This window comes from Carassius auratus, chromosome 11 (assembly GCF_003368295.1).
Source record: "Carassius auratus strain Wakin chromosome 11, ASM336829v1, whole genome shotgun sequence".
Lineage (NCBI taxonomy): Eukaryota > Metazoa > Chordata > Actinopteri > Cypriniformes > Cyprinidae > Carassius > Carassius auratus.
Genome location: NC_039253.1, coordinates 1,076,004 through 1,089,802, shown reverse-complemented (window position 1 = coordinate 1,089,802; position 13,799 = coordinate 1,076,004). Strand labels below are relative to the sequence as shown.

At 32.7% G+C, this 13,799-nt stretch overlaps 1 pseudogene; it reads left to right on the top strand.

The window, feature by feature from the left end:
* Positions 1 to 11,192, top strand: part of LOC113110546 (keratin, type I cytoskeletal 13-like) — a 15,783-nt pseudogene extending 4,591 nt beyond the window's left edge.
* The last annotated feature ends 2,607 nt before the right edge of the window (positions 11,193 to 13,799 follow it).

Below are 13,799 nucleotides of genomic sequence, written 5' to 3'. Positions count from 1 at the left end.
CAAAAACATTTATTCAGATCATAAATGAGCATCAAAACTACAGATTTGTATTTTCAGAAAACAAAGCTTGCACATACACATGCAAAACCTGCTGATGCAGTGGCTCATGAAAACAATAATGTCACTTGATTTTTTACATTTTTTTTTTATATTTAAAATATTTTTTTTACATTTGTTTGCTTTTACATGCTCATGAGCATATTTACATTTTTAGAAAAGATTTCCCAAAAAACAGGGTAATTTAATTTTTATTTAAATTAATTTATTCTCATTATTTTTTTAGTCATAATTAAATGAATAAAGAAAAAAAATAACACCAAAAAATTTCTTCAATTTTTATTTTTTTCCCCTCCATTTAGTCATAAGTAAATACATGACTAAAGTAAAAAAAGTCCTTTTTTTGTGAAAAGTGTTATTTATAATAAAGAAAAAAAAGAAAAGAAAAAAAAAAACACTGAAAACTTTAATATTGATTAGTTTGGGATCAAAATGTTTGACTGATTTAAAACTAAGCAAAAAAAAAGTGTTTTAAATATTTGGAAGCGGGATCTCTCAGAAATGACATCATCCGCAGACGCCTGTGACGGGAACACTCTTCATACAGGAGCACATTCCTTCCCATGAGAGCGTCTCCGCCCCCCTCCAGCAGCAGCCAATCAGAGAGCAGCCTCTGACCCGAGACCCTCCATTAACAGTCCCATCAGGTCACCTCAAACCAACTACTATTGTGTCACGGCTTCATAATGCAGCATGCACAATCATTAACAGCTTCTGCTCCAAACAGACGGCTGCGGAAAATAAACTCCAGACATCATAATACTCTAAAAACCCCATATCAGATGAAGAAAAACAGTCAGGAGAGGGAAATGACCCTCATTTGAGTTTAAACACCTGAGGTGCCTGCTTCAGTGAACACTAATGGATCCACAGCAGTCAAGTTTGCTTTCATTAGATGTTAAAGCATCAGGACTCTTCACCGATCTAATGCTAAATACTTAAACAACACAAAAAGTGTTTGCAATGCACTCTACTTTTGTAAAAGCTATAGTATAATCAGTAGGACGTGTACTGTAGGACAGGACTTGACTTTAGACATCAGGATTTAACTGGACTATGAAAAGAGGACAACGTTACATTTCCCTTCTCATGAAGCCTTGGTTAGGCCAGCAAAAAAGTCTTATGAAAACATGTCAGCATCATATTTCACGCTAAAATGCAAAAGATTATTAATAAAAAAAATGAAAAAAAAATAGAAATGCTTTATTTTTTTTAAATATAAAAAAATAAACATTTACATAACGCATAAAATAAAACATTTTGTAACATAAAAAATATTATTGTTCCTTATAAACTTTTAAATTCAGGACTGAGTAAATAGACTAGATTAGATTTTTATAGAAATACATTACAGAAGCAATGATTTTGAATAAAACATTTTTTTGTGCATTATAAGAATGATATTTTTCATTTTGTATTGAGAATAAAGAATCTGCTTAACTTATGTCATTTTTTTTAATGTTCTTAAAGCATCAATCGTTTTCAGCTATTATACAATTTTTATATATTTTTATATTGCTATTATTTATATTCTTATTGTTTTTACATTTTATTTATTGATTTATTTAGTTATAGCTGAAGTGATTTATTTAAATGTATTTTATTTTTGGTAATACGACCAAGTTTGAGGTGAAGAAAGAGAAGAGAGAAAAAAAAAAACGTGGGCTTTATACCAAACAGCCTCATACACACACACACAGAGAGAGAGAGAGAGAGAGCGTTTCTCCGATTACACACTATTATCAGGCTCTGGTCTGTGTCAGAGAGAGGAAACAGCTCGGCTGTAGTGTGGAAAACCAGCGCTCAATAACAGCCTGCAATAACCCGCAATTAAAAAACCATTACTCTAATGCATTATCTCAAATTACTGCAGATTTGTAGCATGCGAGTTCTCAGATGAGATTACAGAGCTACAAATAGAAAAAGGAGGGAGGAAAAAAAACTTGGATTTGAAACTATTTAAAGGGTCATAATGGAAAACAGGAAGTCTCTTGCCATTTTGAAGTTAAAGCATTTGAAATGTACCATGTGTGTATAACTAAAACTAAACCATAAGCTCATTAACATATCCCCGCCCACATTCACATATTAACACTGATCACATTAATATGCTAATCATTAACAGAAGTCATTTAACACATACTTGTACAGTAGCTGTATATGCACTTAGAAAATAATCCATTTAATGTTTACATATTTTTAGTTGCATATAAAACATCAATACATTTGCGCTACAGTTTCAACAAACCTAAATTTAATGCAATACATTTGTCAGCCGTACATGAATTAAGGATGAGATTTATGCAGTAATATTAATAAAGCAACTGTGTTCATATTTAATGATCAACCATGGAACTATGTTCATACTTTAACAATCAATTTAATTGTTTTCATAATTAAGATTTACAGTATGCTGCTTCTAATGAATTTGAAAATGATTTAAATCAAATTAAAAGGATGAAAACACTAAACAACTATACATGATTACAATCGTTTTTAAGATGACGATTATTATAATATATAGTTTAAATATTTTGAATTCGCTTTTATTTTATGTGATTGTCATTTGCATTATTTATTATTATTCTACATAGTACCATTTAGGTTGAATTTATTTTTTATTTCAGTTTTAGTTTTTTTTTTTTTTTAACTTCCAGTCAGTTATTGTAGTATGAAAACATTTGAGTTGGAAGTTTTTAATCTAACATTAATATTTTGTTTTAATGTCAATTAACAAATGTTTGAATAGCTTTTATTTGACGCATAATTGACTATGTCCTAATCTGCAGATTCAATAATAAAAGAGTAAGAAAAATGCATTTAAATGAATTGAAATAAATGAATACATTTCCAGTGGTGAAGTTATTGTACTGTATTCATGCTGACAGCAGCTCATTTCTCATTCATACTTATTTCAGCACAAACACATGGTTTCTGAGAAGCCTTGTCTTCAGCTCTGAGTTTCTATTACTGATGAAAGGCTGAGTTTGATGGCGTGTGTTACTCCAGAGCGATGAGCTCACCCTCATACAGGAAATACAGATGATGTTCTCACTTTAACTGCTGGGAGGCGGCCGGTCATATGGTTTACACCACGCATTGATTGAATCTCACTCCGCCGTTTGAAGGCTTGTTGGTGGACTTATCCCAGGATTTAGTTCAGGATGTGGCACGGATGCAAAAACAGCCGGCCAACACGAGAGGCTGCTTTAAAATTACCTCTCCTGCATGAAAAATTACCCTAGAACACAATCACTTTACATAAGAGTTTCACACTTCAGTCTGCGGTGTAATAACCCAGCTGTCAATCCAACTGATTCCAGTGCTGGGCCATGCCATTCAGTATCAATATTCATCACTTAACCATTTTTATTTCATACCATTAAGATTAAATGAGACCGTTTGTTCTCCGTTTGATCTCAAATTAATGTAAACAACTTGCATTCAGTGCTTTGAAGAATGTAAACAACTTGTTTATATATGAAAATGTATCAAATTTATGCAAACAATAAAAAAAAGGTTGCCTAATGAAAGAATACAAATTTAACCAAGCTTTTATAATGCAAATAAAAATAAATTTACCAAAAATATTATAGCATAATAACAGTAACGTAATGCATTTGTCAAACCAAACTGGTAGCAACATGAAACCGATCATCTAAATATAGCATGAATTATTATTAATATTTCAGATTTTAATCGATATCTTGATTTTTCGCAGTAATGAATGGATAAAAAAAAACATCTTGGTTGTATGATGACTTGATAATAATGAAATCAATATAGTGTTTTATTATTATAATTTTTTTTTGTATAATATAGTAGTTTTTCCAATCCGAATTTCTAGAAACATATACTCTTCTTTATTCGTTTATGCATGAATAATGATGTGTCTAATAATATTGTTGGCCTGATTTTGAAGCTCAGATTTGTTTTAAGAAGCACAAGTGGTGTTTGACATGCACTAAAACGTTTAAATGCGAGAGAAACTGAAGTTGTGGCATTAGCATATTAATCTGAAATGTGCATAATTGATCAAATCTCAGGTGATTTATTAACCCACTGAATACTTGAAACTGAACTATATAAAGTACCAGCTAGCCTGAAGTTTACAAAGCAATAAGACAGACTACTATTGCACACAATAAGTGCTGTTTAGATGAGGGTGGAGTATAATTAGAAGGATTTGATGAAGACTAAAGCAGGCTTGAGAAGCTCCTTGTTATTAAATCACTGAAACTGAAGAGAAGAGGAGAATATGATCCCTCCACAGCTTTAAAGTTGGCCAGTATGGTCGTGTTCAATCCTGTCCAGGCTCAAGAACAGCTGGGTGGGATCTAGGTTAAAATTACTGACATACTGAAATAATAAAGGTTGCCAAGTTATTCCATCACCACAACAGCCAATCACTGTGAGAAAAGAGGGTCATGTGACCTCTAATGGCTGATTCCTATTGGAAGTCGTCCATATTTGCATGAACTGCATCACATACAGTGGTCATTAATGTTTGCAATGGAAAGTCTCACTTTTGCGTACTTTGTCAATGCAAATCACATCTCATTACACTGATTAACAGGCTCAAGGTTGCACAGAAACCGATACCTCACCTGAAATTATTTCTCTTATTCTCCTGTCAAAGACTTCAATTACTTCTGAACAACCACATGACAAAGAGCCCAATAAACCCTACTGAACATTCAGGATCTGCAGATCCTTGGCTCGATATTGCAAACAGGAGCACAAGAGAAGCCTGCAAAAGCAGAAGGTAGCGGTGGACGTCTCGGGTTTCCCGCTTCCAGCCGGACACAAGAGCTCCTGTATGAAAGCCAGTGTAATCTCAGAAAGTGTCTATTGTAGGAGCTGGGGGAGAGGAATATAAGACAAGAGGAGGCAGAAACCGGCAGAGAAAGGACGTCCTGAGCAGCCGAATGACATTTCTCATGCTTTAAAAGGGTCTTTTTCACCTTTGCACCAGAAGAGTTACTCAAAACCCAGACATGAGAAAGTCGGCCAAGGCCCAAAGGTTTCCAAAGTAGTGCTGTAAAACAGCCAATTACTGTTGCAATGAAATGAGGTGCTGAGAAATCTGCTTTAATTTGACCTAAATTCAGTAATTTATTTATTTATTTATTTTTTACAAATTTCATTCCTTCTATTTTTTTATTATTATTATTTTTTCCTTCTGGAATGCATTCTAACTAAATTAAATGTATTAAAAAGCATTGGCTAATTAATTTAAATCATGATTTTTTTTTTTTTTTTTTTTTAAACAAAAACACTTTTAGGGTTTCCTTTTAATCTAATTCTGTTTTATGTTTACGGAGTTCTGTGCTTTCAATTTATTGCTTTCAATTTATTTTTATTTTTATGGATTACATTTTAATAGTTTGATTACATTTTATTAATCAAGCATGTCTAATTTTGAATTGATAAATACTTAAAAAAAAAAAAAAAAAAAAGCTGAAATACAATTTGTTTTTAAAGCTTATTCATATTAATCAAATGGAAATTCAACAAGCTTTGAGTCATGCACAAAAGGGGTTTACCGTTAAAATTAAAACATTGAATAAAAATTATGATTATTACTTAAAAATAAAGTATTTATAATCATTTTATTAGCAGTAGTAGCATTACATCAGGAACTGTAAGTCGCTTTGAAGCGTCTGCTAAATGCATAAATGTACATCAAGATGTATAGTAAAACACTGCATGTCACAATTTCTTCAAGTTAAACCAAACTTGTATTATGATAGGCTGTTGTGAAGAGTTTTAGGTTTCTGTGTATATATGATCTGATGATAGTTTTTCTCAAATAAATGGCAAAAGGCTCATGAATTATGAAGATGACAGCGACTGAAAACACTGCGAGTGTCACACGTGCTTCAGTACACGTGTAGTAAATGAAACCGTGCCATTCATTCATAGAGGCATGCAGAACATATCTACATAGATTCATATCTAAATAGTCCTTTTGCAGCTTAATATTAACAAAAATGAATCCATATCACCATTTCATTCAAGCACACTGGCCTACTTTTAATTCATTCATCCAATATTTTCTGCATTATACAGTAACTTCCAAGTTCATGACTGGATTCTGTCAATCTGTCTGCAATTTTCTCATCATGGCAATCAAAGGACCCTAAAAATAGCATGCAATACATGCAAAAGAGTGAAGAGAATTGCATCGAAGAAAAGGTCCAAATGAGCAAATCTTGTGTAAAGCCCAAATGTCTGAACATGCCTCAGAGAATAGAAAGGCTTTGAAGCTTTTTTAGACATCTGAAGTCATCCAGGCTCGGCCGAAGCCAAAGTAAATAACACAGTAGGCAGGAAATCTGTGTAGCTGTTCGCAAATCTTTTGACTTATTTCTCGGTGACAAACAGCAGTGAAAAGTCACATAGCAACAGAAACACGACTGGCCTTCTGGGTGCCTTCCAAACAAGCAGATTGCTTTTCTAAAGGACCCTTTGTTTTGCGGTTTTATTTGTGCTTGTAAAAATCCCCAGCACTCCCTGATCTGACAGACAAGTCTGAACTGTAAATCAAACACAAGCTGTGGTACCTTCCACCGGGCAATACGACCTACACACAAGCACAGAAAACACTGGCTTACACCCAAGGGTGGAGACTGCAACTGCTTAAGGAGCTCCACTGTGTGATACTCTTCTTAGGTTGAAGTTCATGTTAACAAATCCTATATGCTGCATTTATACGATGCATTTCAGCCTTAAACCAGCGCAAGAGCGTGCAGGGAGTCCATGCAAATGTTTACAGAAAAACTAAATAGACAAAGATAAAGAAAAATCTAAATGATATAAAAATATCATTACATTCAAATAAATGAGTAAATAACCAAAAATATAAAAAAATGGAATAAAAAAAAAGATAAAAATACATAAGCTGGATAATTTAATAAAAATGATCAAAAAAACAAACGATTAATAATGAACAAATATTTAAAAACAAGTATATTTACACATTTAAAATGACTTAATCTGATTAAAAAAAAAAAAAAAAAAATCTAAAACCGATTAACAATCAGAGTAAAATATATATGAACAAAAACTAAATTAAAACAAAAGGTAAATTTAATTATATAAAAAAATGGATTAAAACAATTAAAACAATTTGTTTACATGTGTATAATACATATATACACTTATTTTGGATATGATTAATTGTTTTACAGCACTAAAATTAAGCATTACATTTAACAAAAATAAAAAGGTGTTAGCATGCATGCATACAGTAAGAACTTGATAGAAACAAAACTATTTTCCAAATAATATTTGTAACTTATAACATTATGTTTGAACAGTAGAACGTTGGTCTTAATGCAAAAAGCTATACAAATACCTTTTAAATTTTAGGATGGGGGTCACTCACATGAGAATGATCATATTTGGGGGTCTGTGGCTTTTAAAAGACTTAAAACCCACAGCCTAAACAGGCTTTTTGACCTTAAACTAGCAGCCTCTAAACAGAAAACCCAATGCAAATCATTGAAAATGGTGCACATTTGACCTGCAAAGTACAAGCAGCAGAACATGCAAGAGATGTTTTGAATTAAGCACATGACATCAGAGTCAAAGCATCTGAAAAATGCCTATGAAGAGGTTAAAACGAGCTTCAGGAGCGTGCTTGTGTAAGTCTGTATGAGATCATCGGATGTGCAGACGCAGTCTTAACACAGATGGCAAGTCAGGAGAGTAAATGATTAACTTTAAAATCACATACTGGCCCACTGCACGGGTCTAAAGAACAGCAGAAGGAGCGCTTCGAGCAACATGGTGACTGAAGTGTTAATGCAATCCAGATAACATGGAGGAAACCAGAGACGCTTGTAAACTTCTCCCTCTAGGAAGCAAAGCCAGTCACTTTAAGAAAGAGAAATTGCTTTGTCTTAGGCTGATGTCAATTACATGGTTTGCTTTCGCTCCTTGCATTGGCCCCCGAAGGTCAAAGCGTCATTGCAAGCAATGCAATCTGACCTTTGCTACCATGCATGCATGCATTTCCCGCTTTGACCTAAAAACAACTCCCTCAGGTTGAGTCGGTGTAAAAAAACCTCATGCGGTCAGACTTAACGTAATGGAAGATGTTAACTTCCAACTCAACTGCAGACCGCAAGAGAAACCTGTGCAGACGTCCCACAGAAAGCTGGGGTTGTTTTAGGCAAGCTCACCTTCTCTGGCTCTCATGCATGTTTTAACACAGCGTGACTGAGAATATTAATGCTGAAGTTGTTCTATAGCAACCCTGAAATATTTGCTCAAGGTCTCGCCTTTTTTGACGGATGCCGTACGTGTTGGTTTTCCACTTTGAGGTTTCGTTATTTGGACCGAGGGCAGAATGTCAGTATCTGGGACGCATTACTGAAACTGTGATGCAATCCGTTCTGCTGCAGGAATGTGAGGTTTCTGCATCCGCGGCTTCTGGCATCGGTGCGAGGAACTGAACTTTGGTTAGGGTTGCATTAGCGAAGCCCTGCATCCTGTTGCTTCTTTTAGACTCCAAAACTAAAGCAGATTACAGCGAATTACAACATGTCAATATCTTGTTAGGTGTGGCTTATTCATCTGAAGCTTAATTAGCGGATTGATGAAAGATATGCTACTTATTTAAACGACTCTTTCAATTGAAGGTGGTTTACATATGGGATTAAAACTAGGTTTTGACTTTTTATATCACAATTTTAGCTTTTCTCTTGCAATTCTGACATTTTTCTCAATTTAGAAATGCTCCGAATCACGAGATATAAACATGAAAGTCAATCACATTTTCATTCAGTAAAAAAAAAAAAAAAAATCATTATGATTCAAAAAGGTGGGAAAAAAATCATTGGAGGAAAAAAATTGGGGGAAAAAATGCTAAAATTGAGAGACGTAAAAAAACTGAATTCAGAGGTAAAAAAAAAAATATATATATATATATAAAAATTTAATAATATTCAGAAAACGTCAAAACCACAAAATTCCAACAGAATTTTGAAGGAGGGAAAAGAACCATAAAATTAAAAAAATAATAATTAAATTGTGAGATATAAAATTAGAATTCCAAAAACAAAAAGCTAAATGAAAAAAAAGCGAATTACAACCGTTTCTTTCACAGAAGTTTCATAATTGTTGAACTTTGCAACTCTGAACTGAATAATGATGACACTATTGTATTGTGTAGAGCTGCTTTATAAATTGAATTGGTTTCATAATTGATGATCTTGCAACCTTTACACTGTAATTTTGTTTATTACTGTGAAGCTGTATTGTATAAAGTGCTGTATAAATAAATGGGACTTGGGAATGTGGTTATCTCTTTAATACAGTCAGTTTAACATGAATGCAAACACTTTCTCAGTGTGTTTGTGTGTGTTAAAGGCCAACTGATGGCCAGAAGCTCTACACTCATCCAGTACAACAAGTTCTGAGAGTTTGGCTTTGTGTATAAATCAGTGCCTCATCTGAGACAGAGCGGGTCGGATAACTTTGGGGAAAACTAGAGATGGACGGCTTTCATTACCTGCATTTACCTGAACAGAGAAGTAAGAATCACCAGGTGACAAATAAATACAGGTTTAGGATGACCGACTACATGCAAGGCTGCACTGTTTGGTGTGTGTGTGTGTGTGTGTGTGTTATGGATGTACAATTTGTCCAAACATTTTGTGATTTCCAAGACCACAATTTGACTTTTAAATAATAATAATTACTTAAAAATGAGTAACAAAATACTTTAATATTTCACTAATAATTTCACATTATTTCAAAGAATGGTAATTTAATAATATTATTATTAAAAATATAAAATATATATAATAGAATATAATATGATGATGATGATTATTATTATTATTATAAAAATAGGATCAAATAGCATTACATTTAAATTAATCTCTGAAATTTCTGTTAGATAATGTCTAATAAATAATATTGTTTTATTATAATCATTACTAAAAAATTTGCTACAAAATAAGGCATTAATTTCTCAAATTAAAAGATCAGTATTTAGTAGTAATAGTAGTAGTAGTAATAATAATAATAATAATAATAATAATAATAATAATAATAATAATAATATAGAAGATTTGAATTACGAAATCTATGTACGATGTCTTAAATATTTTTTATGACTTATTGCTACTAAAAAATTTGTAATAAGACATTAAAGTTTCACTAAAAGAATTATTATTTTTTATTATTATTAAAAATCATGTGGAAATAAAATAGAATAAATTACATTTCTGAAACATCAGAATAAGAGACAATGTCTACTAAATTAAATCATTGCTCTTCCATAATCGATATTACTAAAAACTTAAATTAATATACTACTACTACTACTTCTACTATTACTACTAATAACGTATACAAACTTGATATAATGGAATAAATGAACTAATATAATCATACAGAAAAAGCATTGTCAAACACCAATTAGGATACAAAGGCTAAAATGTAGGGCCCTATAATTTCTGCGATGAAGAAAAGGTTATTTTAAGAAACAATTGAAAAAATGTAGTTGTTTTCATGCATTTAAATAACTAGACATGCTAAAACACAGAATTAAGTAACAATAAAACATATGGTGAAGAAAAAATAAAACATTGCAAAGGGCCGTAAACATATCATTTTTCTCACACTTTAATAAATTGTTGTGAAAATGTATAAGTGTTATGATTTTAATTAATTAGACATGCTTTTTGATTAATACATTTAAATGTAACCATTAAAAATAAAGTTGAGAAAATTAAGACAGAAAAAATGGAAACCATTGAAAAAAAATTTTTTTTTTTTTTTTTTTTTTTTGAAAAAACATAATTTGGGAAAAAATAAAATGGATTTATTAGGGCCCTAAAAATGTTATTACATTTTTTGTTGGATGAAGGAGACTAAATGGTAGTTGCAACAAATACTGATATTTTCAGGCCTTATTTCTCCTACAAATACAAATTCAACTAAGAAACTGTCCACACCCTGAACATCTGATCTGCTCATACAGCGGCCTGTCGGAACAACTCCTGAAAACCTTCACAGCCAAAGAAACTAACAGTTCCCCTAATCCCACACGTTACTCTACAGGTCCGACTCCTGCCGAAAGGGAACGTCTTGAACGAGGAAAAACTCTGAAACTCTGAACTAAAGATCATTCGGAGTCAAACGTGACCATAATGACAGGAGACAATCCAGCCCACAAGAACTGACTGAAACCATTTGTTTTGCTCCGAATCGATCTACAACAGATTAAACATGATCCTGAAATTAAAGCATAATTTAACGCCACTCCAAACAAAACTCTTTCAACTCTCTGGTGGGGAAGCTGGCACACAGTTTTTAATAATAGGCTTTTCCATCAGCCTTTGCCCTGGGAACACATTCAGACGTCTTAATTTGCTCTGAATATCTCCGAGGGGAAGTTTTAAATCTTGGGCGACTCGGACGAACTTCAGTTTTGGATGTGACTAAGTCCTTCACAAAAACACTCCAAAAATCCCTGAGCTATTCTTACCAGCAACAAACATTACAACGAGATGAGACTCAATCTGAATCATTATCTGCCCACACTTATAAACTGGTTTTTGTGAACAAAAGAAAAGCTTAAAAGGCTTTCCTGCGGTTTTCCTTCTGTTTAGTGAAAAGGAAAAAACATAAAAACAAATTAATATTAGCATTGGTACTTTACAGTTATACTCTTTACGGTTTATAAAATAAAAAATTATTTTCTTATGGAATTGATTTTTATTTTACAGGCAAATGCAATAAATATTATAAATTATTTTAATTAAATTTGTATTGCTGCCAACATATTTACTGCCAACAAATATAAAGGACTATAATAATAATAATAAATATATTTAATAGAAAAAATTAATAATTTGTTAAAAATAATTTCTTTTTTTTCATTATTGCCAACATGTCCAAATTTCAATAATAATAATAAATTATTTTACAGTGAAAAATATTTTTATTATAACATTTAACCAAATATCAATAACAATAATAATAATAATAATAATAATAATAATTAATAATACATTTCCTATATACACAATTTATTTTACAGTGGAAATTAGAAATAATAATAATAATAATAATAATAATAATAATAATCAATACAACAGCGACAAAAACAACAAAAAACACAATCTTATATACACTATTATTTTAGAGTAAAATTATTATTATTTCCAAATATTTGGCCAAACATCAAATGACAAAAAAAGTTACTATGCCAAGAAAAGTGGTGATTTCTGTCAATGATATACACCTGAATATATACTTTAGAGTACAGCTACTTATTAATATTATTTTATAGTCATATTGATACATAGAAATAAAACGTTTGGTCAAAGCGAAGTGAAGAAGGCCTACATGCAGCACGTGTCTCACTGAGAAGTGAATCAAGAGGGAACTGAAAGAGCAGCAGACTGTGTTTACGCAGGACTTTCTGAACAGATTACAGTCTGAATCTGTCTGAGCTGATCTCTGAGGGAGGCCTGCGGTGGCTTGAGGCTGCTGTTGTGATTAAAGGACATAAAACACCAGTGAGCACGAGCAGAGCTAAAGCTTGAGAGCAGAAGATGCGAGCGGGACAAGCTTTCTGCATCTTCCAGGCTCAAGACTCTCTAACATCATCGCTGAGCTGCTAGCTTTTAGAAGAAGCACAGCAATTTCCATTCCTGCAGTGAGCCGAACTCTTGTAACACTACCATTGAGAAGAACTGCACAATAAATCTGAATTACAAAAAGAAAGAAAGAAGCCAAAAATAGTGTTTATTTAATATATTTGGCTTGCGTGAGTGAGTGTAGAATCATATTTATTATTATATATTTGCCACAAACAAAGTTGATTTATATATAAAACATATGGTGACCCTGGACCCCAAAACAAAGTTCGGGTACATTTTTTGCAATAGTCAAAAAAACACTATGGGTCAAAATGATCGATTTGTCTTTTATGCCAAAAATTATTAGGACATTTTTACAAAATATCTAAACATTAAAACTACATTTTTGATTCGTAATATGCATTGCTAAGAACTTCATTTGGACCACTTTAAAAGCGATTTTCTCAGTATTTTAATTTTTTAGCACCATCAGATTCCAGATTTTCAAATAGTTGCATCTCTGCCAAATAATGTCCTCCTAACAAACCATTAATAGAAATAATTTTGAATTCATGTAAACTTGATTCACTTTAACAAACAATCCTTGTCTAAGAGGGAACGAAGCATCAGTTTTGTGAATGACAAACTGAATTTACTTTGAATTCAGCAGATTTGCAAATGTGCATCACCTCCCAGAATACAGACTGGAAGACGCTTAATGATTCAGTGCACATGATTCAGCACATCCTCATCCCACAAAACTAATGCTGAACGACCCTAAAGACACTTTAAATCACCTCCCGCATGCCTTCAATCACGTCTTTAACTGTGGAAAAATCAGGACACATGTCAGAGCAGAGTCAGAGTTAATGGACTGACTCAGCACGAACCGTCTTCAGAACATCAGTAGAACCACTCGGGATAATTTGGGGGGCGGCTGATGACCACATGATGATCAAAGACATATTTTGGAACCAAATTGATACGGTATATAGCCATCACGTCAGACCACACTCTCAGAGGCCAGGGGAAAACAAAAAAAAAGCACAAAGGAGGACTGAAATGACATGGGAACTGGCTAGAAACCACTTTACAGCTTATTCTGGACTAGAAGAGGCTGTAAAAGTTCTTCAGCTG